Genomic DNA, 25,380 nt, shown 5'->3' with positions numbered 1-25,380 from the left:
GTTAGTTACTATTGTGCATGGTGGATGATAAAAGTGTATATTTTTATAGAAACTTAATTGGACATTAATTGTGTTTATGTGTGTGTGTGGGTGGGTGCCCGTGTGTAAAATGCAGTCTGAATGCATGCAAGTGAATGTGAGAGAAGGTGTAAGGGTGAGTGAATGGTGGGAGAATGGGTATGAATGTGATTATGTGTGTGCGATGGGCTGGGGAGCACTGGAGCATTGTTGACATTTCCTTAAAATGAAATTGCATGTTTTGCTGTTATTTTTGGGGAAAGCCAACTTGATGGTTGTTATTACATAACTAGACTGGCATTTTGGTGCAGATAGACGAGCCATTTTGATAAAGCAAGCATGATAACTATAATGATGTGGTTAGAATGGCCTTTTAGTGCAGCCAGTATAGCCATTTCCTATTTTGTCATGACATTTGTACTGAGCATCTATAATAAAGCAAACAAGCACGGTACATGTTATTACGTGGCCAAACTTACATTTTGGTGCAGCCAGACTAGCCATCTTTTACTTTGGAAGGTATAATAAAGCAAGCATGACATGTTTTACTAAGTATTCATGGTAAAGCAAGCATGATAGTTGTTATTACGTGCCTAGCCATTGCTTACTGTGCCATGACATATTTTACTGGGCATTTGTGATAAAGCAGGAATGAGAAGTGTGATGATGTGGCTATAAAGGTATTTTGGTGCAGCCAGTTTAGCCATTTCTTACTCTGGTATGCCATGTATTACTGGGCATCTATGATAAAGCAATCATGATAACTGTATGTGGTTAGACTGCCATTTTGGTGCAGCCAGTCCAGCCATTTCTTACTGTGGCATCTATGATAAAGCAAGCATGATAAGTGTTATTATGTGGCTAGAACAACATTTTTGTGAATGCAGGCTAGCCACTTTTTATTGTTTCGTGACATTTTATCCTGAGAATGTATGATAAAGCACACATGATAAATGTTATTATGTGCCTAGATTGGTATTTTGGTACAGTCATTCTAGCCATTTCTTACTGTGGTATGACATTTTGTACTGGGCATTCATAATAAAGCAAGCATGTTTAGTGTTTTCAGGTGGCCTGACTGGCATTTTGGTGCAGCCAGCCAGGCCATTTCTTACTGTGTAATGAAATGTGTACTGGGCATCTATGATAAAGCAAACAATCATGATAAGTGTTATTACGTGACTAGAATTACATTTTGATACAGCCAGTCTAGTCATTACTTACTGTACTATGGCATCGATCACAAAGCAAGCATAATGTTATTATGTGGCTGGAGTGGAATTGTGGTGCAGCCAGTCTAGCCATTTCTTACTGTAGCATGACATTTTTACTGGGCATTTATGATAAAGCAAGCATGATACATGTTATTACAAAGCTAGACTAAGTCTAGACCAGAGGTCCATGGGAGGCACCAGAGCCCAGCATGAAATGTAAAAAAAAAAAAAGATTTTAGATTGGAGGAAATGGGAAGGAGTAGCTCACATGGTCAGACTGGACAATAAAACGGTCTTAGGCAACAATAAAAAATGTCCAGCAGTTGCAAATGGATATTCAGTCCTTTAGTCAGACTGTGTGAATAGTACCCACGGGGTTGTTTTTCATTCAAATGTAAACAAATTGTGATATTTAAAGAATATTTATTCAGCAACAATGGTCAAAACTACTAACTGCATAGTGAAGAAACTCCTCAAACTGGCCCACACTGGCCAAAAAACTGGCCGATTTTGACTGGCCTACACTAGCATTTTGCATTTTTGGTATGGTCATCGCCCTATTGCCCTATAGGCCAGTCAAAGCCTGCCGGCTCATCCATAATGGGTGAGGGGGCGTCCAACCACTGGCCACCTCACCCATTTTGGAGGAGCCGAGGAGCCAGCCCAGTGAAACATTGAGCACTCCCTCCGCTGTTTTTTTCCAGCTGAGGTAGTGCTCCTGGGCTGGCTGAACTGTCAAAGGGAAACACTGTTTGCCTTTGACAGTTCATTTCCCCAGCGGCACATGATCACTGAGCCATGCAACGCTGGGGGTGTTTTGCTTTGCCAGCCTTGCATAGCTCATTGGAAATGCTGTCTGGGGCATTGCAGGTATGTATGTGTGAGGGTGTGCTCCTGCCCCTCCTCGCACATACGGGCAGAGCAACGTGGAGCGGGGCATTTTAGCAACCACGCGCAGGCCCCTGCAGAAGGTACGTTTATGGCGATTTATTTTTTATTTAAATGTGTATGGATGTGTGTATGCTTGTGTAATAGGACTGTGGTGGGAGTAGGATGGGCGGCAGCACTGGGATAGTGGTGGGAGTAGGGTGGGGAGAGCCCAGGGTCTGTACTGGGAGTAGGGTGCAGTGACGGCACGCAAAAGTTCATAGCGATTTCTACATACTGTCCATCTGGTACTTTTGGGGGGCCGGCCTGCCCAAATTTTGCTCAGGGGGGGCCCAGGCCAAAAAAAATTGAAGACCACTGGTCTAGGCATTGTTTACTGTGGCATCTATGATAAAGCAAGCATGATGATATTATGTGGCTAGAGTGTCATTTTGGTACAGCCAGACTAGCCAACATTTTCTACTGGGCATTTATGATAAAGCAAGCATGATATATACTGTTACATGGCTAGACTGTCATTTTGGTGCAGCCAGCCTAGCTATTTCTTATTGTGCCATGACATTTTTTTTACTGAGCACCTATGATAAAGCAAGCATGATAAATGTCCTTATATGTCTACAGTGTCTACACTGGAGCCAGTTTGGACATGTTTTCCTATTGTGGCATGGGATTTTTAATGGCAAAGCCAAAGGGAGTATGTTCTTATGTGGTGGTACGGGCATATATTCTCAGAGCCAGCATGGGCATGTTTTCTTATAGTATTATTACTGCCATTATTCGCAAAGCAAACATGAGTTTGCTATTATATGGGAATCTTGGCATTTATTGGTGCAGTCAACATGGAAATGTATGGACACAGCCAGTGTAAAAACGTTTTTTATACTGCCATATATTGTGGGAAAGGAATGGAAATGCATTGGAAAACTTTCCTCTGCACTGTTGGTGACTTGTATCTATTGGATTTCACCCTACAAAACCAAATGCAAACTGTCTGGCTTTTCAACCTATTTTTTACAGAAAGTGGGCTGTATAATGCATAATGTTAACCCATTTTTTCCCAAAAAATTCTTGGGGAGAACTCCCACTCTCTCCCCCTTACCCCGAAAAAACCTTTTGTTGGTGTGTTCTCCTTCACTATGCTTGGTCACCCTTGAATACTTATGGCAAATATTTACTCTCCAATTAAGAAATCACCAACCAGCACTTGTGGCTGGTACATTTTGGACCCAGGTGTCAGGCAACACCCCTGATTTCGACACTTGGTGAAATATTTAAGCTTTGATTAAAAACCATACTTACATCTTTCACCTAGCACAATTTGTGTATGTCCCTCCAGCGGCATGATCATCTAAGCCGGTAAGATATCTACAGCTGGTAAGATAGCTATATCCAGTAAGATACTTCTGCGAGTTGAGCACTCCCTGGTACAATCTGTGTGTTACCTGCAGGTTGCAGGTTCAAATCTCGGCAAAGCCAACTCAGCCTTTCATCATACTGAGGTCAATAAATGAGTACCAACTTCAGTTGGGTGATTTTGTATGTATGTATGTTCTATGTAAATTGCTTAGGCATAAACGCTATATAAATAGCACATCATTATCATGTGTTGGAATGATGCCTGCCCCATGCTTTTTTGAGGAGCTTCAGGGGGAAGGGCCCTCAGGATGGCACGAGGGGGCCCCACATTGTGTGTTGCACCACTGACCAGATGTGGAGAGAAATGTTATGCTTCCTTTTCGAGGTAACAATTTTGATCCTCGCTGGAGCAGCAGAAGGCCAAATATCCATCCACTTTACCCTCTCATCCCCTTTTCCTCATCCAGTCGAGTCTCCCAAGACAGTCAACTCCCTTCTTCTTGCCCCAATAGAAACCCCCAGGCTTAGGCTGTTGTCTGATGGTCGGAGAAAGAGGGTTATGCACCTATGGAAGATATATGAAAATAAACACAGTATCACAGGGAGGTGATCACAGTGAGATACTGTGAATCAGGGTGCAATGGGTATGTTGCAAACAATCGTGGCTGAGTTAGGAACTACCTGAGATCCGGCTTCTACAATATTATTTAAGGGGCAGAGATCCTGTATCATCCGCCAACTTAAACCACTTGCTTTTTGACAGGGTTTCTAGCCGTATTACATAGTGATTCAGATGGTATTATTACTGCCATAAAGCTACAATGGTGTCATAAATTCCCTCATTGACATCTCTTGAGAGTGGGTATTGCCATTCTCTAGGTAACTGTATGTAGATGGCCCCTATATGTTTCAATGGACCTACAGCATAAGGATTACTAGTTCACAGATTGCTGGATACTTTTGCCATGTCTTCTTCCAAATAAATGGGTACTGCTGTGACAGGGAAAGTAGTGTGAGGTATCTCTCTATGCTGAACTTTTATCTGACATGAAATACAAATTTCAAAAATCATTTCTTCGTCATCCTTAACATCCTCAAACAACTGTTCATCCAAGACCTCCCTTAGTAGATGGGCGGGTCCATACACAACACTGTGCATCATTCATCCCCTTCTTCATCAATCCCTAACATTATTACTTTGTCCATTTTGATGACAACTGCTTCCAAATCTAATGTAGGTATGGTGCCTGGGGTATGTTCTTGAGGGATGGTGGCCTGAACAGAAATTCAACTGGTACACGTAATGGTTTATCTTGTATCCCACCCTAACAGGACTGTCACTCCATAAAGAAACAAATCGGGATGCAGGGGAACTCCTCTTGTGGCACAGTCATTGTAAATAGCTTGCCTTGTCGCTACAGCCCTCGCATGGTATATTCCAGAAGTTGAACACATTACATCTTCCTCAGTAAATGCTATTATCACATTTAACTGGCTTAGGGTGTCTCTTCCTAGCAGGTTAATTGGGGTATCTTTTGGAAACAATAACGGGGCTAACACCTCTTGTGTACCTACCTTGATTGGTAAATATTTTTGCCTCAGAGAATCCCTGTGTGTCCATTACTTTAACTGATAATGATCGTGGGTCATGGGTCATCCTTGGGTGGTGCGCACATGCTGCACGGTTCAAGCTGTCGATAGACAAACTTCACTACTCACATTAGTTCCCTAACATACCCCCAAACTCATCACCCAAAATGGCTGCCAAGTTATGTGCATCGAAGGCTGTGTGTGCACGTGTAAGTGGCATGTGCAGCCTCCGGCCGGTCAGGTGATGGTCTGACCTGGGCTGATTACTTTCAGCAAACAGCGCCAGGGGCAGGAATTTGAGCTAACTTTTCATCAAAGTAGTACACAATTTGGCTAATTCTTTCTCTAACAATCTGATTAAAGGCTTGACAATACTGTTGGATTGAGGATGGTAACTGAAATAAAATGTGTGCTTGATACCCAATAAGAAAGTCATTTCTTTGAACATTTAATTAATTAAGTGCAGCACATTGTCAGATCTTAGGTCATAACAAATTCCCCATCTGGGAAATATTTCACGGATAAGACATTTAGCGCTGGATTTGGCACCTGGATGGATGCAGGGACCTGCCTCAAGCAATTGGGAAAATGGACACACAATAAGATAACAGAAACTACTTCACCTGTTAACCATGTTGATGTAGTCCACGTGCAAATGCTTGAATTGACCCTGATGAGTGGGGCAAAGTTGTCTTCAGTGTTTTGAGTGTTTTGAGTGTGCACCCTGTATTGTACAGGTTACATGTGGTGCAGCTGGATACAAAATCGTCAACATGTTTTGGTGATTGGGAACAAACCATTCTTCATGGATGTCTGGTACTATTTGGTCTTGGATGTGTGTGCTGGATAATGCAACTGCTATAATGCTACTGCAAGTAATTCATGGGGCATTACTGCTTTCCCTGTAAAATCTCTAGAATATAAAGAACCCTGTATTTTTCCTATTAAGGAGCTTTTGCTTGCAAGTCAATGATTTGTGGTGCTATGGGCGGGGCAGTGTAAGGTATAGCAATCTCTACCTGCTGTAATGCTAATTCAGGTAGTGTCGCCTTTTCTGTTTCTTCTCAATATGCTGCTTCTTTTACTGCTGTATCTGTTTCTTTGTTGCCATATTGGGTCTGTATCATGTGAGTGGGCCTTGCATTTCACCACTGCTACTACTGAGGGAAGTGCTAGTGCATCAATCATTCTGAACAGTAATGCTGCATGTTGTACGGGTGTACCATCTGATTTTTTAAAACCTCTCCTACACCATCTTGACAATCCTGAATGTACTGTGCAGGTGACATATGCTGAGTCTTAGTAAATGGGTACATGGCACTCATTGGGCATTTCTAGTGCTACTGTGAGTGCTTCGAGTTCAGATGCTGTGCAGAGTAATGTATGGGAAATCTCTTTTTTACCTTACCCTTCTATTCTCCATTTTCAAGGCTCACTATGGCCGTATCAGTGTGCCTTTCTTCCTGTGCTCTGATCATTTATTGAAGAACCATCAACAGAAAGCCCTTTGCCTTCTTCTAAAGCATCCTCCCTGACTTTAATTGTGTCCTTATCTGTGCCTTCATATGTTGCACAATCATAGATTTTGTCATCTGGTTGAACTGGTTCTTAAATTTGGTTGACATCTTACAATGTGAATGGAGAAATTTAAAATAATTATTTCATAAGGTGAGGCTATTTGTGTGGTGAGGGTAGATTTGGATTATAGAGGAGTCAACCCATGCTGATTTTGAATGCTATGTTATGTTAAATCAATATATAAAGCACAACATACACCAACAAGGGCATCATGGCGCTGCAGGGAGAGTACAAGTGAACGAAGCAGCAAAGCAAAAACTGGAACAGAAAAGTGTTAAGAGAACTGTGAAAATGTAAGTGATCCTGAATAGCGTGGAGAGAATAAGGAAGTGAATTCCACAGTTGGGCAGCAGCAACAGATAAGAACGGCCCCCAATACGAGAGTGCTTAGAACGAGGAACAGAGATGAGCAAAGCTGCCACAGAGTGGAGAAGACAAAGAGGAACATAAAGATAGAATTTGGCCTTCAAATACTCAGGACTAGTCCCACAGAAAGCTTAGTGAACAATGCAAAATGTATGATTTTTGAATGGCGAATGCTGCTGCTGCTAAAGCCTTTTCACAGGGAAAGTGTCCCTGCATCAACAGATTTAAAAGGCAAATGTAATAAGCCAAAGACTAATGTCCCATTGAAGTGGGTTAGGTGAGGACAGCCGTCATCACCTCGCCATTTCAGTGTGAAAACAGAAAGAAATGTTTCTTGTAATCAGGTGTGGCTAAGACACATGCATTACTGATTGCATTATTGAGTTCATGGAATGATCTTATCATCTCATCTCTCCAAATTATGTGTCCTTTTACTTTCTGTGCTTTCTTCAACCCTTGCAATAGTGGTTTTATGTAGCTGAAAAAATGAATTATCCAGGTGCAGCAGTAATTGCATAATCCTATAAACTGCTGTATTTGCTTAATTGTGATTGGCTGTGGGGTAGGGGCACACTTCTCAAGGCGCTGTCACTGCAGACGGCTTTGGTTGACACCACTGCTCTGGCATGGTATAAACCTGATGTGGGGGACACTATACCTTCCTCTGTGAAAGGCATGGTACATGTTCAATTTTCTCATGAGGTCTCTACCTAAAAGGTTAACTGTTGCCTCCCTTGAGTATAACAGAGGTGCTGTAACTTCCTGTGAACCTACAGTAATAGGTAGATCTTCAGTAAAAGGAACCGAAACAACAGCCCAGGAGAATCCATGTGAGTCCATCATTTTGTTTGGCAAAGGAAATCTTCCCAACTTAATACAGGACAAAGTAGCCCACGTGTCAACCAAAAGAGAACATTTTCTATCGCCTATCTTCACTCCTACCTAAGGTTCTTCATCTGGGTCGGTTGTTACAGACAGGACTGGGCACATCAGTCTTCTCTGTCAGCTGTCCAATTTGCGAATTAGCATTTGTGCCTGGAAGTGGAAAAGGGTTATCTCAAAATACACATGTCCCTGTGTAATGTGTTACTATGCCCTGTGGCAAATGATTATTTTTCCACAGTTGTGCAGTGGGCACTAACTGTGCATGTGATTGTGCAATATTGGGTGTCTGATAATGTATTAGCTGTTGTTGCATGGAGCCTGGGGCAACTTGGGTAAATAGAGCAGTCTGGGCCTGTGGGTAAAACATGGATTGATACATGTGTTACCTCCTCTTGCCCTCTGGGAGTGTCCCATATTGTCTCTGACAACCCTCAGTCTCTCAGCCCCTTTCTGTGCTTAGCTGGATTCCAGCTGCCCCTCTGCTGCACTGGTAATAACCGCTCCTTCTAAGCTTAATTTGACTTGTTTCTTCCGTGCCAGTTTTGCTTGTGCTCACTCAGCTTGCTCTGCTCTGTCTTTATCAGTGTCTTGTTTTTTTTACAAAAGGGTTTGGTTTGGTTTGGTTTATTATTTGTAATGCGCCGGAATACCCGAGGGTAACAGGGCGCAGCAGATACAAGAATTTGCGAAGCTTAGTTACAGACAGTAAAATATATACATGGCAGATATGCAGTAATAATGTAGGAGAGCACACAGTATATACATATATACAGTTAACAACTACATAATCGGATGAAAGGAGGGAGAGGCGTCCTGGTTCAGTATGTTTAGATGGCGGGTGTCTTCAGACAAGACATGAACTTGGAGTGGAAGTTTTGGTAGGGTAAATCCATTCTAAGAGTGGGTGGTAGAGAGTTCCACAGTTTCGCAGCTTTCACTGAAAGTTGTTGCCTGCTATGGTAGAGTGTTTGTAGTTAGGGACGGAGAGGCAGTCTCTATATGCTAACCTTGTCGGTCTCGAGGATGTCAGTCTGTGAAATCTGTCTGTCAAGTAGATGGGGGCCGCGTTATTAAGGGACTTGTGGGTGAGTGAGGCAGTTTTAAGGGAGATTTTGTCTTTAATGGGGGTCCAATTGTTCTGCTGGCTGTATACTGTTATGTGGTCTCTTCTGGAGATGCCCAAAGCCGCTCTAAGTGCATTATTCTGGAGGGTTTGAAGCTTGCTAGTAATGGCTTTGGAGGATCCAAGATAAAGCACGTTACAGTAGTCTAAGCGGAATAGTATGAGGGCTCTGGCCAAGGTTAGGCAGCTGGTAACGGATAGAAAGGGTTTGGCTCTGTGGATCAATACGCACGTGTAAGCCGTGGAGGAGGCTAGTGAGTTCACTTGTCTATTAAAGGAGAAGTTGGAATCCAGGTAGAAGCCCAGTGTTTTGACTTCATGTCCCACTCTGATGATGTTGCCATCAATCATGAAGGAGGAGTAAGCTGGGCTTAATTTCTTTAGGCTGGCAGTGGTACCCAAGGTGATGAGTTCAGTTTTATCATCATTCAGGCATAGACCGTGGGCGGCCATCCATGCCTGGATGATGATGTAAACCCTATTCACCAAGGCCAAATCCTTTCATAATCTGCAGAAAGCGGAAGGAGGATCTGAGTATCATCTGCATAGTTAGTGTAGGTGATACCGAGATGATCCAGATCATCGAAAAGGGGCTTGGTGAATATGTTATACAGTGTAGGGGAGACACAGGAGCCCTGAGGTACGCCACAGGTGATGGGTATAGGGTCTGAAACATCTATTGGCGAAAAAACCCTCATGGTTCTGCCATCGAGGAAGGATCTAATCCATGTAATGGCCTCGGGGGAGAAATGGGCAGCCATGTGTAGGTGGGTGCAAAGGACCGAGTGGTCGACCAAGTCGAAAGCTGCAGAGAGGTCAAGGAGGAGGAGTAACGCAGCTTGGCTATTGTCTCTGAGTAGATCAATCTGTGTTTTAAGGTCGATGAGAGCTGTCTCAGTCCCATGTTGGGGTCGGAAGGCTGATTGTCTGGCTCCTAACAGGTGGTGTTCTTCCAAGTGCTTCTGTATTTGAACATAGGCTACCTTGTCCAGGATTTTCAGGAGGAACGGTACCGTTGTTATGGGTCTGTAATTAGTGGGGGTAGCTGGGTCAAGAGTAGGTTATTTTAGTAAAGGTAGAACCCAGGATTGTTTTAGATTAGTTGGGATGGACCCAGTGGCGAAGGAGGCATTAATTAACTTTGTGATAAATGGGGAGAGGTCACGGGCAGCGTCTTTTATAAGCTGAGCTGGGCATGGGTGTTATGAGTGCTTGGATGTGAGGCTATGCTTTTGCCTCAATCCCAATCACTTTATTTATTTCTGTAGGGAGTCCCCTTCACAGCATGTGATAGAAAACAGCAATGTTTTATCCCATGCTACCCCTGTCTCTAACTGCCACGTCTCTTGTATTTGCTGAATGTAGAGTGCAGGGTCCTCATCTGCCTTCATTGTGCAGGCCATAATTGAGTATATTTCTAATCTATCAGGGTACACATTCCTCAAAATCTTCCACACATGTGCCCAAAAGTAATTGAATGGTGCACCATTGAGTGCAGTGTCAGTCAACACCACTTTCTTATACCCTGCCTTTCTGCATTTTCCGTCTGCTTGCTCACCCAACAGGGACGTGAGCAAACTCTTAATGTCCCCACGGCTAAAGTGATCCCTGCTGTGTTTTTTTCAAGGGCGTAAATCCACTTGGTAGCTCCCACTGTGAGGGAGGGCAGGGTATGCATAAAGTTAACCTTATGCATATGGGGCCAGGGCACATATTGTGTTTTCCTGGGACCCTTCTGTAACAACGGGACCAGCGTTCTTCATTGTCTACTCTGTGAGGCTTTCCCTCTCTTCTTACCCTTTGATAGGGCCATTCGGGTGGTCCACGGTCTAAGCCGGTCAGCTCGTGCTGTTATATTTTATAGACTCCCTGCTATTTCTCTTGAACTTGTAGGACCCCTGACGTTTCTTCTAGGCTGATGAGATCCCCTGTGGCTGCCTCCTGGTTGTAGGCTGAACCACACATTGCTATCTGTGGGTCCTGTAACGCCTTGCTGCCAATCTTGAAAAGTATCTGTCCTGCCCTCCATTGGTCTGAGGCTATCGACTTGCCTTGCCTCTTCCCTTGGCCCTGTATTGCTTTTGCTGGCTCCTCCTCTGCCTTCTGTAATGGTGCTTCTAATTCCTTATGTGCTTTATTTTCAATTTCTAAAATCAATGGATCTCTGATGACACATACTTTCCCGGTTGATCTGTTTTCATCTTCGATGGGGGGCATAAACTTAGGGTTGGTTTATCCTGCGGCTTGCTGGAGATGAAAGAACCCATAAGGCAGCAGAGCAGTGACATGTCCGCACACCTAACTGGTTCCTCCTGCACCATCATCAGGGCAACTTTCTTCTACTGTGCACATTTTCCATAAATCTAGTATAGCTTGACTTTTGTTTATTGCTTTCCTTTGTAAGCTGACAATAAATATGTATGCATATGTTCTAAAATGCTTTATTTGAACAAACCCTCTTCAGGCCAAATATTGAACAATTTTCCCAAGGTTACCTGTACCACCCATGGTATTTTATAATGTTTTCCCTGTGTTGTGGAAGTGCTTTACACAAATGTTCTAATGGCGAACCCATGATATCTGGAGACTGTCACCTTACTAAAATAATCAACCATCAGGAGGCACCTATCAAGGGGTATCTATTTTCAAAATAACTATGCAACAAACCAAGTTACAAAAATAAACAGAAAAAACCCTCAAAACACCATCACAGAATGCAATTTGGAAAGAATAAATGTCTTACCACAAACACCTCTATCGACACAGTGCACCAAAAAGACCTAAACATCAAAACCACAGCTGCCAACAATACCTGTAATAAAACACAAGTGTTTACTTAATGATACATATCCCTTCTCTTCCTCAGTCTCCTTATCTTCAAGGCAAGAGTACTCAATTCATCCTCAAGTCCTCCTTAATCTAGAACTGATGGTTAATGTATCCTCTCATCATAGGACCATCTCTTATGTACAGTACTGTTTTTCCTCCATCTATGAGGAGCTACCCAACATCAATTCACTTCTTTTCAAGAACCTATAACATCATCTTTCCCCATACTAAAGGAGGAGCTTCATCTCAACAGTGTATCAATTCTTATACAAAACAAGGTTGCATTTCCCCAATATCTCTTTTACTCTCTAAAACTATAGAAATTTCCACAAGCAATGTCGGCAATAAGAAGAACAGAGAGGGAGAGAGAGAGAAAATCACTGTGTTTCACACAAACTGTGCACTCATATTCTAGGTGTCCTCCGAGTTCACCAGGTGCTGCTCCCCGATAACGGCCTTGCACAGTTTGGTGTGCCCCCCCCCATTTCACTCCAGGGACGGAACAGCTATTTAGGCAACAAGGTGTGTGTTAACCAAATCTGTGGGCATAAAACTGCTTGCTGGAGGCGGGGCTCGGTGGCACACAGTCTGCAGCACGGCCCACACATGCTTCCCGGGGCACTGGAGACCACATCGGCCGGTCACCAAAAATATGTACAAAAATATCCTTCTGACTCCAAATAATCCAAAGAAAAAAATATGAAGTGCACAAGATCTAGAAAGGCTTCTTTATTGCAATACGGCCGGGAGGTCAATGGATTGGGAAACCAAAACCCGAAAGACCCTCGACCCGCCCACACTGGTTCTCAATATTTATAGATGAAAACCCCAGAATGAACATATGAACCAATTAGTAAATGAAACATTTCAGATTACCCTGTAAAAACACAACCCTCTCTCCCTACTGGCTCTGGACAGTGTTAGACCTAAACGAATGACCTATGCAATACTACATCGCTACATCATTGGTCAGCACCTATAGCTGACATCATGAGAACAACCCCTAAAGACTTTTTAGACCAATCCCTAGGAAATGACCTAACTTGTCAAATGTCATCCTGAAAATATCACCATGCAGATGAACCAATTATAATTAGTGGGATTGGCTGAACAGCCACATGTTACCCACATTTAATTGACACTTCTAGTTACAGCTCCCATGTCTTAAGCTATTTGTCACCCAGATGGTTCTCACATCTTGCTGTTGCTCACAGTAACATATTTCTGCAACTGTCGCATTGAAACATTGGCTTTGTATTCCGTGGGATCAACTTCGGACTGAAACTATCTTGCAATGAGGATCTTATTAAAAAAGTGTCTGTGAGAAGCCTGACTCTGGGGCACAATTATTGGGATTTTCTGTATGTCCAGGTTATACTTTCTATGTGTACAGCGGCTCAGAAGCCCGCCAGGGGGGTAGTAGCACATCACACTAATGAAATGTGCACAGCTTGTACTTTCGTCTACGTTCAGAGCGTGATGTTTGCTTTTCTACAATTGTATTAATTCCCACTTTTACTTTGTGTCTTTCCTTAAGATGAACTTGTATGTGAAACAGCATCTGAGCAATGGGTGGCGTTTTATGCTTGCTCACAATCAAATTGTGAAATAATCCTTGCATGGATGCGCACATTCAGATGCACTTTGAGAATGGGCGACTGGTGTTTCGGCCCGTGCTTTAAGTGGGCCGGGGCCGGGCCCCGGCAGTCTCCATAAAGTGGTGCTGAGCCGGGGCCCAGCCGGGGCCCCCCGTCCCACACAACATTGGCGGGATGCATTATCCCGCCGCGGCCGCAGCCGCGACGGGAGATGCGCCCGTCAGTATGTCGGCCAAGCTGACAGAAGTGCCAGCCAGCCACAGCGACGCTGAGGCTGGCGGCACTTCTGTCCGTTAGTTAGTGTAACTCCCTCTGATGACCCCTCATCAGGGTCATCAGAGGAAGTTACTGTCCCTTTGTTTTCCCTCCCCAGGTCACTGACCCCCGCGGGCTCCGTGATCTAATATGCAGATTAAATCCCGCGGGTTCACAGAGGGTGAAAGACGCCTCGGGCTCAGTGATCTATGTGCTCTGAGCAGATAAATCACAGAGCCCGAGGTGCCTTTCTCCGTTGGCAAAGCTTTATAAAAGATGCCTTGAACTGTGTACGTTTCAAGCCATCTTTTATAAAGGTAGAAATATTTCTATGTTTATAAAAGACGGCTTGAAACGTGCACAATTCAAGGCATTTTTTATAAATCGTTTTGTCGACGGACAAAGCCACCTTGCGGTTTGTTTTGTCCGTCATCAACGCTTTATAAAAGATGCCTTGACTTGTTTACGTGTCAAGCCATCTTTTAGAAACATAGAAACATGTTACAAATATCTATGTTTATAAAAGGTGGCTTGAAAAGTACACAAACCATAGTAAGGTAAGCACACAAGTGTGCGTAACTTACTATGGTTTTTGCACTTTTCAAGCCACCTTTTATAAACATAGAAATATGTAACATTGCTATGTTTATAAAATATGGCTTGAAAAGTACACACACCATAGTAGTACGCATACAAACATATAAATGCTCACATACATTTATATATTTGTTTGCGCACCTTACTATGATTTGTGCACTTTTAGGCCACGCCCACAACGAAAGCCACGCCCCCAAACAAGGGCCCCCCCTCAATTTCTTACCCCACTTAAAGCACTGGTTTCGGCAGTGAGGATACCTTAACGGCAACGTGCGTGCCTTCAAAGCAAGACGACATGAAGCAACACAGGTTCAATCCCCGGTCCGCGCTTAGAAACATCTGAGTGTTTAACTGCATTATAAATACTCAACTAAGAGAAAAACAATTACACAACTACAAAACAAACAATTCTTCGATGCCTGCGGGCTTTAAAAATGTAAAAAATAAATGGGATGAGATGCACTAGCACCTCTCTGCACTTGTGCCAATAAAGGTTTTAAAAATGTGCCCATACAATGGGCCTCATCACAGGTTTGACACTAAGGGCAAAAAGTGAAAGTAACGGAATTACAGGCACTTTCACCACTCTGGCTAAATAAAAATAAGTGAAAATAGGTCCTAATTACCCCCGTGCAAATTCACCAGAGAAATTAGCACCAGAGTAATTATTGAAAAAAACAGTGGTAATTCCCCTGGTGCTAATGCCACCGGAGGAGTTAGCATTGCCAAAAAAAAGCAAATTCCAAACATTACAAGAATAACTACTGCCGAAATAGTGCCATAACAGACGCTAATTGGACCAGAAACACAGTTCTTATCTCTACCCGTGAGCTGGAAGTATAATGCACCGAATAGGGCCTGAAACAGGGTTTAAGTCCCACACTACACATTTCCAAACAACATGCAGCCACTAGCAATAGAGGTTTTAGAGCTCCAGAACCTCCTGCTGTACTTTGAGCTGCACGGACAATGGCAGCAGTGTCACAGAATACAATCTTCATGCACAAAGGCAGAGGAGACGTTGGCCCTCATTACGACCCAGGCGGTAAGTTACCGCCTGGGCCGTGACTTTACCACCATGGTGTAAACTACGTTTACGCCATGGTGGTTGGCGGACTTACCGCCCCATTCCGACCTTGGCGGGGCGGTAAGTCCCCAATCCCCATTTACCCTTCCCCATTCCCATTTTTGCCCCATAGGGCATAATGGGAGTGGGGAAGGCGTTAATTACGCCACCGTAAATTACGGTGGCGTAATTAACTCCATGGTCCCTTAGCGCCATGGATTTTAACACCTGCTAAAAGCAGGTGTTAAATCCGCCATGGCGCTAAGGGACCTCGTACTCAGGCGGTAAGGGTCGGCGCTGTTTACGCCGTCTTTAAACCCTTACCGCCTGAGTCGTAATGAGGCCCGTTGTGTAAGGAGAGTGGACATTCCCTAGTTCAGGCAATTACCCTGGACACTGACATATGGCCAGCTAATAACACTGTACCACTTTAACAGGCATACTATATCTGAGCTGCTCATTCTGAAACAGGCAGACTTATAATGCAGGATCACCAGAAAATCCATCCTACCACTGCTAAAGCTTGTGTCATGTCAATGTTGTACTTTTGTGCCACATACACTTTCCAGCATGGCATGTTGAAGCCCATGGTTTCAATGCTGCTGGTTCAGGTGCTGAACGAGCTCATGCAGCATGCACTCCAGCACTTCTCCCTGCCCACTACCCCTAAAGAGGTGAATATGACAAACAAACAAATCTACGCAGCCGCCCGCTTCCCTAGCATCACTGTAGACCTTGACTGTGTGCATGTTACATTGGTGGGTGCCCAGAGCATCTGGAGAGATATACTGGAAAAGGAAACAAAAGCATTCCCTAAGCATACAGCTGACATGTGTTGCAGGCCTGACAATGACCCACTGTTGTGTCAGTTTCCCAGGTTCAATCCATGATGCTATGGCCCTGCATAACAGTACAATATCTGCATAAATGGAAACCCACACAGGGAAATGGACCTGACTCCTGGGTAAGTAGACACATGATCATACAACTCCTGCAAAAGTGAGAAGGGTCGGAATGACTGGGAACAGTGTTCATCTGTGTAATGGCAATGTAATGAATGCCCTGCCAGAGTCCTCTGCATGATGGACCTACCCTCTGGCACAACACATGAGTCGACACCAGCTGACAAAGCCCTGCATGACAATGTTTGATCATGACAGAAATGCATAATCCCATATCAACAAAAAACTGAACTAAAGGTATCACAATGTATAGGGAAAGTGATTGCCTTAATAACATTAAGCATTTCATCCCTCATTCCTTACATGATATCATTTAGGATCACTGAGACAAATGGTGGAAAAATCTGTGTTGCCATACATGCATTAGCTCAAATTTAGGCCACCAAGCCATGACTACTGGGTACATCTGCTGAGTGTTCTGCAAACAACATCCATTCCCGTTGCCTTTGCAGGGGGCCCCGGCTATCCCCAGCCCCCTCGGCTGATGACACCTGTCCAGCACCAACCGATGGCACAGGACATGGCATGTAATGAGGCACACATTAGGCACAGGTTTCGTATTGCTCGTGTGACTCTTGCTTTTAGACCTTCCCACTCTCCCATGCTTTTGGGCTTGGCTGGCCTGACTTAGTCACGCAACATGCATGGTTGCTAGACATTCATCGCTCTGTTTTCTGGATCATCACTTCACTTCCTATCTGACTGGTTTCTTTGTTCTTGCTCTGTCTTTTCTGTTCCCTGTTATATTTTGCAATATTTCTTCCTTTTTGTACCAATTCATTCATTGATTGTAAATCGCTCAGGTCTAAGTGCTCTAGAAGTAAAATAAATAAACAAAGCATACTTGAAGCCTTCTGAAGGAAAGATGCACGTGTCTCTATCAGACAGGTGCCCGAATGTACAGACCAGACAAGGTGGGGACAATATTCGTAATGTGTGCCATGCTGCACATATGTGTGTCAGGAGACATGTCATCACGCCCCTGATGTTGGCATGGCACTCCCATAGGAGCACCATGAAACAATAGCTGGGGACCACTTGCCGCCACACAGTCACGTTGTGGAAGGCGGCGGCGAGTTAGGGATTTCTTTTAAGGACACAGGATGACACATTCCTCACACATTCCTCACATAAATAGCTTTCACATCCATTCAAACATTTCTTAGAACTACTAATTTTATGTTCACATATGACTATATTTGCAGACAATAGAACACCCTTGCCCTTCCTCCATCCTTATCCCCAACAGCCTTAGCCCATCCACTTTTATTCCCAACATACTTACCTTCTCTCCACCCTGATCCCCAACTCCCTTTCCCTCCCTCCAACCTTATCCCAACCATGAGTGTTTCATGTACTGTAGTCTTATTTCCATGACCATTTCATCATGCCAGATTAGTCAGCTTGCATACGTGCAGCAGAGCGTTGGGCCTGATGATGGGTGCTCAATGATAGTGAGCCTTCTGATGGGGTGACAAAAATGTAACTTTCTGACATCTACCCCTGGATATGCTGACATGACAGGAGCAGTGTCCTCTGAATGGTCTGAGCACCTGACAATAAAGCCTCTGTCAACCCTCTTACCCTCTGGCACACTAAGGTATTGGATGCTGTCACTACTGTAAGGTAGTGGCTCTGCCTATCCATCACCCCAGCCATCTTTCAGGATGACCCTTGCACAGCCTCCCACCCTAATGTCCTGCAGGTGTGTCATCTGTTGCTCTGTTATGTTTTCAATGTGCTCCTGGTGCTGCTCACTATTGTTCAGCCTGCTCCAGAGGCACACTGTCAGGAAAGTGTACAGATCAGGGCAGGTACATACCCCACCACCCACTAGCAGTCACAGGTCCAATGACTGCATCATTGGTTCCTGGGAAAGAGTTCTGATGCTGCTGGCACTGAAATGCCAAAGCAGGTGAGAATGGGTCTGTAGATCCGTTGGCAGTGCAGGCGCTTCGGTGGCTGGAGGAGTGTCATAGAGGTCACTGGTCTCCATGGGCACCTACAGGCTGGTGGAGCTGCCGTCTCAGGAGAGGTGTAGGTAGTGGTGGTTTCCCGGCAGCCAGAACTGCTGCACTAGACACAGTCTGGCTGTTGGGTGCATCTGAGAGTAAGTACTTGGGCGCAAAGGTTTGCTGGTAGGCATCTTCCAGTGGGTGCCATGAATGCAGGTTGCTAGGATGGTTGCCGAGATGCTGGTGGTCTGTGTCGTCACTGCACTGGTCTCACTGGCAGGATATGTTGGGCCTGACATACTGGGCCTAGCTCTCACTCCCTGGATGACCTCTGAATCTATTGGGGGTGAATGTTATGCTGTCACTCTTCATGGTGTCTGGTATAAGTCACAGGAAGACACTCATGCATTTGAGAGGATGCTGACCAAAGGCTAATGGGAGAGTGCTGGGTGAGCGCAACTTTTGGCACCTGTGGCCTCTGATGTGCACATATCTTGCTGGGTGTGACATGGAATTATGTGTGTCATGTGTTTGTTGACCTGTGCACCTTGTGGCTTCCTCAGAGGAGTCAGCATGGCAGTGTAGCATCATGGACAGGGTATATTTTGCATGGGCCATCCACAGAACTAGCAAGGTTGGATTTGGGCAAGGAGACACAATGGCTTGGCCTGCCATTTATGCCGATGCTCATCAGCAGATGCATCTCTCCTGTGACAATTACATGGCTAAAGCCAGTTATTGTCACTGGTGTTTTCAATGTTTATGGGATGCATGTGGACACCATGGGTTTTAGTTGAACATATGTCCACACCCTGTCCTGATTGAAACAACTTCAGATTTCATGAGGTCACATTCACATGATGCAATGGTACATTGCTATCTTCACAGTCATGTGGACATGGTGTCCCTCCATGGGTAGCACATGCATGTTGTTGCCCCAGAATTATTCCAATGGCCTTTTGAGGAAGGACTTGGCCTTGCCATTGTGACTACCTGCTTCTGCAGCCTGCCACATGCCTAGGCTAGGAAGTCAGGCCATGCATTTGCATGACGGAGGTGACATTCCTAGTCACTAGGCTTGGGTTAACTGACTACTCCCAACTCTGCTCCTCCAATTCGGTTGATGGTAGCTAAGAGGAGAACACTGCTGGCCTTTTTTCCCCCAGAGCATGAAAAACTGGGCCACTTCTTGTGACAGCTGTCTCCCACTAGTAGATGAAGATTAGGGTTTACACCCTGCCCTTCTGTTCATTCCTTGTTATGTGGTTGTCTTCATTGCCGCGGAGTAAAGTTCCAACAGTTACCACCTTATGCCCTACCTCTGTCCAGATGGTGCGCTTCCTGTGGATAGATGGTTTATGTTGCTATGTTCCAAAGAGCTCATCAACATGGCTGTCCACCTCATGAGCAAGGAGATGGAGTCCTGCCTCACTGAGCTTGGGTTTTCTGCCCCGCATTTGGAGCAACTTGCCTTTTCCTCCTGACGTGCTCGGCACTTCTAGCAGGATTGGATGGTAATAGAGAATTAGTGATTTTAAATGGATTGGGTTTTTTCATTTTCAATAACTTTATATCTGCCTTACAGTCATAAATGTTCAACATGACAAACATACAATATCGCAAATAATGTAAGCATTGATATTTCAGTCTGTGTTGATAATGAATTCAAATATGTACAGTATCCCTAAGCCCCAATTCTATCCCAGAAGAGAGATTGTTCCCAGGAAACCTTCTTGTCATATGTTGGAGGGGACCACTAGGTCATCAGTGGACCATTTATTAAAGCGGTTTTAGGCCAAAGCGAATCACCCAGTGTCCTTTTTCCCAGGGGGACACCATTTGCTCCCGAGAGAATAGAACAATGTAGTCTATTTGCGCAAGGGGTATCAGTCGTACCCAGGGGGTGGGCACTCAGTTCTATTGCGCTGTTCAATGGGGGTGGGGGAGTGGCATCTTCTGCCACTGTTCAGTATTCCCTTGGCCACACTGGGCTCCCTGAGATCAATTCTTACGGAGTCATAGTCATTCCTCACCCCCCCACCGATGGCGTATCCTGATGCAACTTAAAATGTGCTGCCGGGTTACAAATAAACAGCCTCTTATTCCCCATAACCAATGTGTGCATTTATTTAATTTATTTAGGAGTTCTTCCCTGGGTTCATGGTGGTGTGGGGCCAATTTAGGGACCTAATTTAGGTGTATTGGACCCCCTGCATGTGCTATTGATGCCTTATTTGTTTTGGCACAGGGCATAGATGGCACGTGGCGAGTCCTACCTACCGCCTTGACAGCTTTAGTGTTTTCCCTATCTGCGCCATCTGTCCTCGGGATAGGGTGTTGTATGCGTGCATTGAGTTTGTTGCCACTTAAAGCTATTGGGGTCTGTGTCCCTTTGCCAGCCACAGTATTTATGGTGTTGGTGTTTGCGCTGTTTCGCTTATGTGCCCCCTCCAGACCTGGGTGGCTCTAGTATTGTTGAGACATGCTTCAAGGAAGGTTAGTGAGGCTTGCAACAGTGTGTTTTGGGTCCTTTTTACACCCTCTGAGCTTTTTGGTGGCCCCCCATTGACCGTTCCCTTCCCAATCACTTCAATCAAGGATAGAAAGAAGTTCTTTAGTTTCAGTAGTTCAGATAATACCATTCTGCATTTGCACTCATTAGTCGCTGGGGCCCCCCTTCCAGTCTGATCCAAAGTGCACTTTGTGACTTGTTCAAGGGGTGGGAGGTGCTCAGGGTGGACTGCTGCCCGCCTTGGTGTCACTAATTACCCCTGTGGATGAGAACTGGTTCCACTCAGCCTCAATTACCCTGTTTTCCCTCTGACAATATTCTCCACCCATCGGCCCCATGCCTTGAGGGCCTTGTGAGCATGGAGTTAGCTTGGTGCACAGAGGAACCTCGACAATTCTAACCATACTAGATGCAATTGGGCACTCCCCGCCCATTTGGTGCAACAATCTCATGGTTATCGATGGAATGGGGACCATCCATCAGGTACCGAATGGAGGGTGAGCGAGAGAGGGCTGCGCGGGTCACAGTTGTAGCCACGATTGTGTCCTTCTCATGGTTGTTAGATCTCCCTGTGGCCACAAATGGGCAAAGTCCAACATTGAGCAGGTGCGGGGTGATGTAAACCCCCCCAAGCGGAGGTCAGGTAGCAGTTATCTTGATCTGGTCATCAGCAGCCGGGCTGGGCACAAAATAAGTGCCTTCATTATTAATGCTGACTGCGTTATCAACTTTGATACCTGGGGTCCAGGCTTGCAGGGACATTAAAAAAGCTGATGACGTGATGAATTTAGCGACCAGAGTATAAGCCTCCCCCGGGGGTCTCGCGGGGCTGGACTTCTCCTTCGCTGCACACAGTAAAAGTAATGGGGGTGCTAGTGGCATTTTCCTTTTTACCGTGGGCATTTTACGTTTAAGTGCGGGTGTAGGCGCGGCGGACGAGTTTAGCAAGCAAGCTGGCTAGGAACAAGGTGGAAAAGGGCAGAAGCTGTTTAGATTCGGCGGCCACCGTGAAAAGTCATTTTAAGTTGGGGGCCAAAAGCATGACTGCAATGTTTAATCAACATTTTGTCAATCAGGGCATAAATGTTCCCCCTGCCGTAGTTATCACCTGATCAAAATGCTCGGCAATCCCAGTCACAGTCATGCTTGTGATTCCTCAAGATCCTCAGGGTCAGCCGGGTGCTGTAAAAACACTTTTCCCTAAGTGAGCCGGATACCCTATGTCGCCAAACACCTGCGCCCTTTGCCACGGGCCTCACCCTGTGGGAATTGTAGGGGCTCTTTGAAGGAAAGTGGGGGGCTTGGCTACAGGGGTCCTCCGGTAGCAGCAGCGTTTTTGAATGCCAAACACCCATGTACTGTCCTGCGGCGTCACCCGGCGGTAAGGGTCTGGGCTCTTTGAAGTAAAGTGGGGGGTGTAACTACAGGGGTGCCACGGCGGCAGCAATGTTTTCAAACGCCAAATGCCTGCACTCTTTGTTAGGGAGAATTCTCAATATGTGCTAATTTCCCTTACCTTTTGAGACCCCCAGCAACATTGCTGGATTTCTAGGATTTGATTTTTTTTACCTGGGAAGAGTGTGAGCCTTTTTTCCCACTCTTTCATGTATTTTGATGTGTGTTTTACTTGTATGTTCTTTGGTTATGGATTTTTAAAACAACTCCATAGGCATCATCTTTTTTCTGTGTGTAACACAGCACCTTTAGTGCAGTGGCACAGGGTTGTCTTTCAGACTTCCTAAGGTTTAAATATCTTCTCTCTGACTGACTATCATCTCCCAGAGCATGTAAAGTTAAATTGACTTTACTAGTCTCTTTAAATCTACTGACCCAGTACACACTATCTTCCCATATAGTGCTGGAGGGGTTGCCTAGCTTCCACTGAGTCAAAACACTCATGTAACAGTAAAATGTTACCCTTTCCAACCGCTAACAACGGTAGCTAAAATTTGGGTCAGCCATGTTTTTCAATATGGCGCCCAAGATCTATATGTAAAAACAGACTCTGGTCATCTGTTTTCGCCATTTCTTTTAGGAAAGGTCCTTCTTGTGTTTGTCTCTGCGCGCCAAACCAGGTTTGGTCCCTTTGTTCATTGGCCTTTGGCAGGCTTCAGTGCTGGACCCCTCCTCTGGCGCCTGAGTGTCTGTGGTGGACAGGATGTGAGGGAGGTGCCCGAAACTCCCTGTGCTTAGTCTCCTAGGAGACCTGAATGCACTCTGGCGTGATTGGCCGGCCGGCTGTCCGGCAAGGACAGCCGCCCTGCTGTGTGAGTGACAGCCAGGCTGGAATGAATGGGGGAAATTGTTTAAAAGCAGGTCTCTGGAACTTGGAAAGCAGAGTCGACCACTGGTACAAAAGAACCGAAGACGAGCTGAAGGAAGAGGACTGCTGCAACTCCTGGATGACCGGTGAAGCCCTGTTGCAGGTCCGAATTGCCTGAAACTCCATTGACAGAGAAGCCCTTCAAGGTTAACTTCTCCCCTTGAGTTTGGTGGGAACAACCAACTCGCAAGCTACCTGGACAAAGTCCCCATCTGGTCGAATTTTCATCAGAGTGCTATTGAAAACCGGATAGCCAGAAGGAAGGAAAGCAGCTTGTGGACTTTAAGGCACTCACACCTTAAACCAACATCTTGCTAAAGCTTTTGGCCTCATCCATGGGCAGTGCAGGAACCTCCAGATGTCCTCCTTCTTGTCCCCATGACTGAAGCTCAGGGACAGCGAGATCTGCTCGAAATGCCAGGAACAACTGCCTCAGCTGAAGCTTTCTTCATTAACAAGATACTGTGCAAACGCGGTCCGGAAATCTTTTCGGCCATCGAGAAAGTGCGTGAAACTTTCCTCAACTAGGAAGGTTTGTCCTTCCCTTAACATTCGTCAAATTTTTCGCCTAGCCAAATTCTTCTAATCTCCGTGGCAAAGACTTAACCGTTATCTACCAGAACTGTGCTATCCTATACAAAAGACTCTGAACCATTGACTTTGGACTAGGCCTATTTAGAAAAATTGCTGGTTGTATTTAACTGAAACCCTTTGCCCTGCCTAGGAATGTATTTGGGCTGTCTATTCTTATAACCTTGTCTTTCTACCCCTTTATTAAGTATCTGAAGTGCCATTTTGCTCCCACTTCATTTGGAGCTAAACTTGCTCATTTACTTACTGAGTAAATAAATGTATATTCGTTTACCAAGACACATTGAGTAAGTGTTTACTTGAATCACTGTATTAGTTGGTCGTTTGTGTAACTTGTTCTACTTCTCACTTAAACTCTTGAGATAAGTCTGGCTGCTCAGCCATCGCTACCACTTTACTGTGTAGTACAGGCTTGTACCAAAGGTGAAATTGTGCTTACACTTGTAGTCCTAATTGCCTGTAGTGTTCCCAAAGGGAACTGCAGGTGATTCTGACTAACACCCTTTCGCATGAACATTTAAAGATGGCTGCTGCTGTGCTTCCCGTTTGCAGAATTAAGCTTTTTACTCTCTGCGATAATGCCGCCGGCAAAAATTACCAATGGTTAATTACTCCACTGTTCCTGCGATAATGCTAATTTATTTGAAAAGTGAGGGATTTATGGATTGTCATTGGTTTTTCATGCTAATTCCACTGAACGAATGTACTATTACCACTGATGGTTGGGGCACGCACACGTGGCCTTGAAATTTGCTGTCTGTACCGCTGAGCTTGTAATGATGTCCATTGTTCTGACCATGGCTCCGAACACGAGTACGAGAGGAGACAATGCACTCCACAGGCATCCCTATTTCATGCAATGCCAAGTTTTTGTAACCAAATGTATGAGGAGATCATGTACTTCCTTGGACCATTCAAGCCACCAACCTGAGCCAATTAGCATAAAATCAAGGTACATGTCATGTATTTGTTCCTTTCTTCATCAAAATATCAGTGATTAATAGAATTCTGATGGCACAACTGAATCCTATTTTCAATTTTGATCCAGCATATTTTGCTAAATGAGGTTACTTTTTCGAACAATATTTTATGAGGGACTTCTTCCATTTCTACTAATAGTATGCACGTTGAAATGTGGCATTCTCAGACTACCAGCTCTGCATTAAAAAATCATACACATTTTCACCATCATTGCCCCCTTATTGTGCCTCGACATTTTGTACTTACTGTTGACTTTCACCCATTTTTATATACTTAAAAAAAACACTCCTAATTACTGCAAAATATAATCTAGCAATCTCTTCACTGCAAGTGCAATTTGGTTTCCTGTTCCATTTCCCTTCCCGCCTCTAGTAGCGGATTGTGAGCGAGCGTTCTCACCTTGCCGCTGGTGATTACTTTCACTTTCAAGTATAGATCCTTTGCGTCACTTGCCTTGCACGTTCATGGAGACATGATGACATGTTCTGACTGTGTGTCAAATCAATATCACTCCAAAGCCTTAACCAAGAATTCCACGTATATTTTTGATTTTCGATCCAACAATGAACGTTTGCGCAGATCGTTCACATTGTGGACACATTGTACATTTCATAGTAGCGTTTTCAAGGGACATCATTTAACTTTTGCGTTTCGATCATGCGTTTCAATTTTAGGCACGCTTCTCCCTTTTAC

This window comes from Ambystoma mexicanum, chromosome 4p (assembly GCF_040938575.1).
Source record: "Ambystoma mexicanum isolate Mex_15411 chromosome 4p, UKY_AmexF1_1, whole genome shotgun sequence".
NCBI classification, from domain to species: domain Eukaryota; kingdom Metazoa; phylum Chordata; class Amphibia; order Caudata; family Ambystomatidae; genus Ambystoma; species Ambystoma mexicanum.
This window is presented reverse-complemented; position numbering follows the sequence as displayed.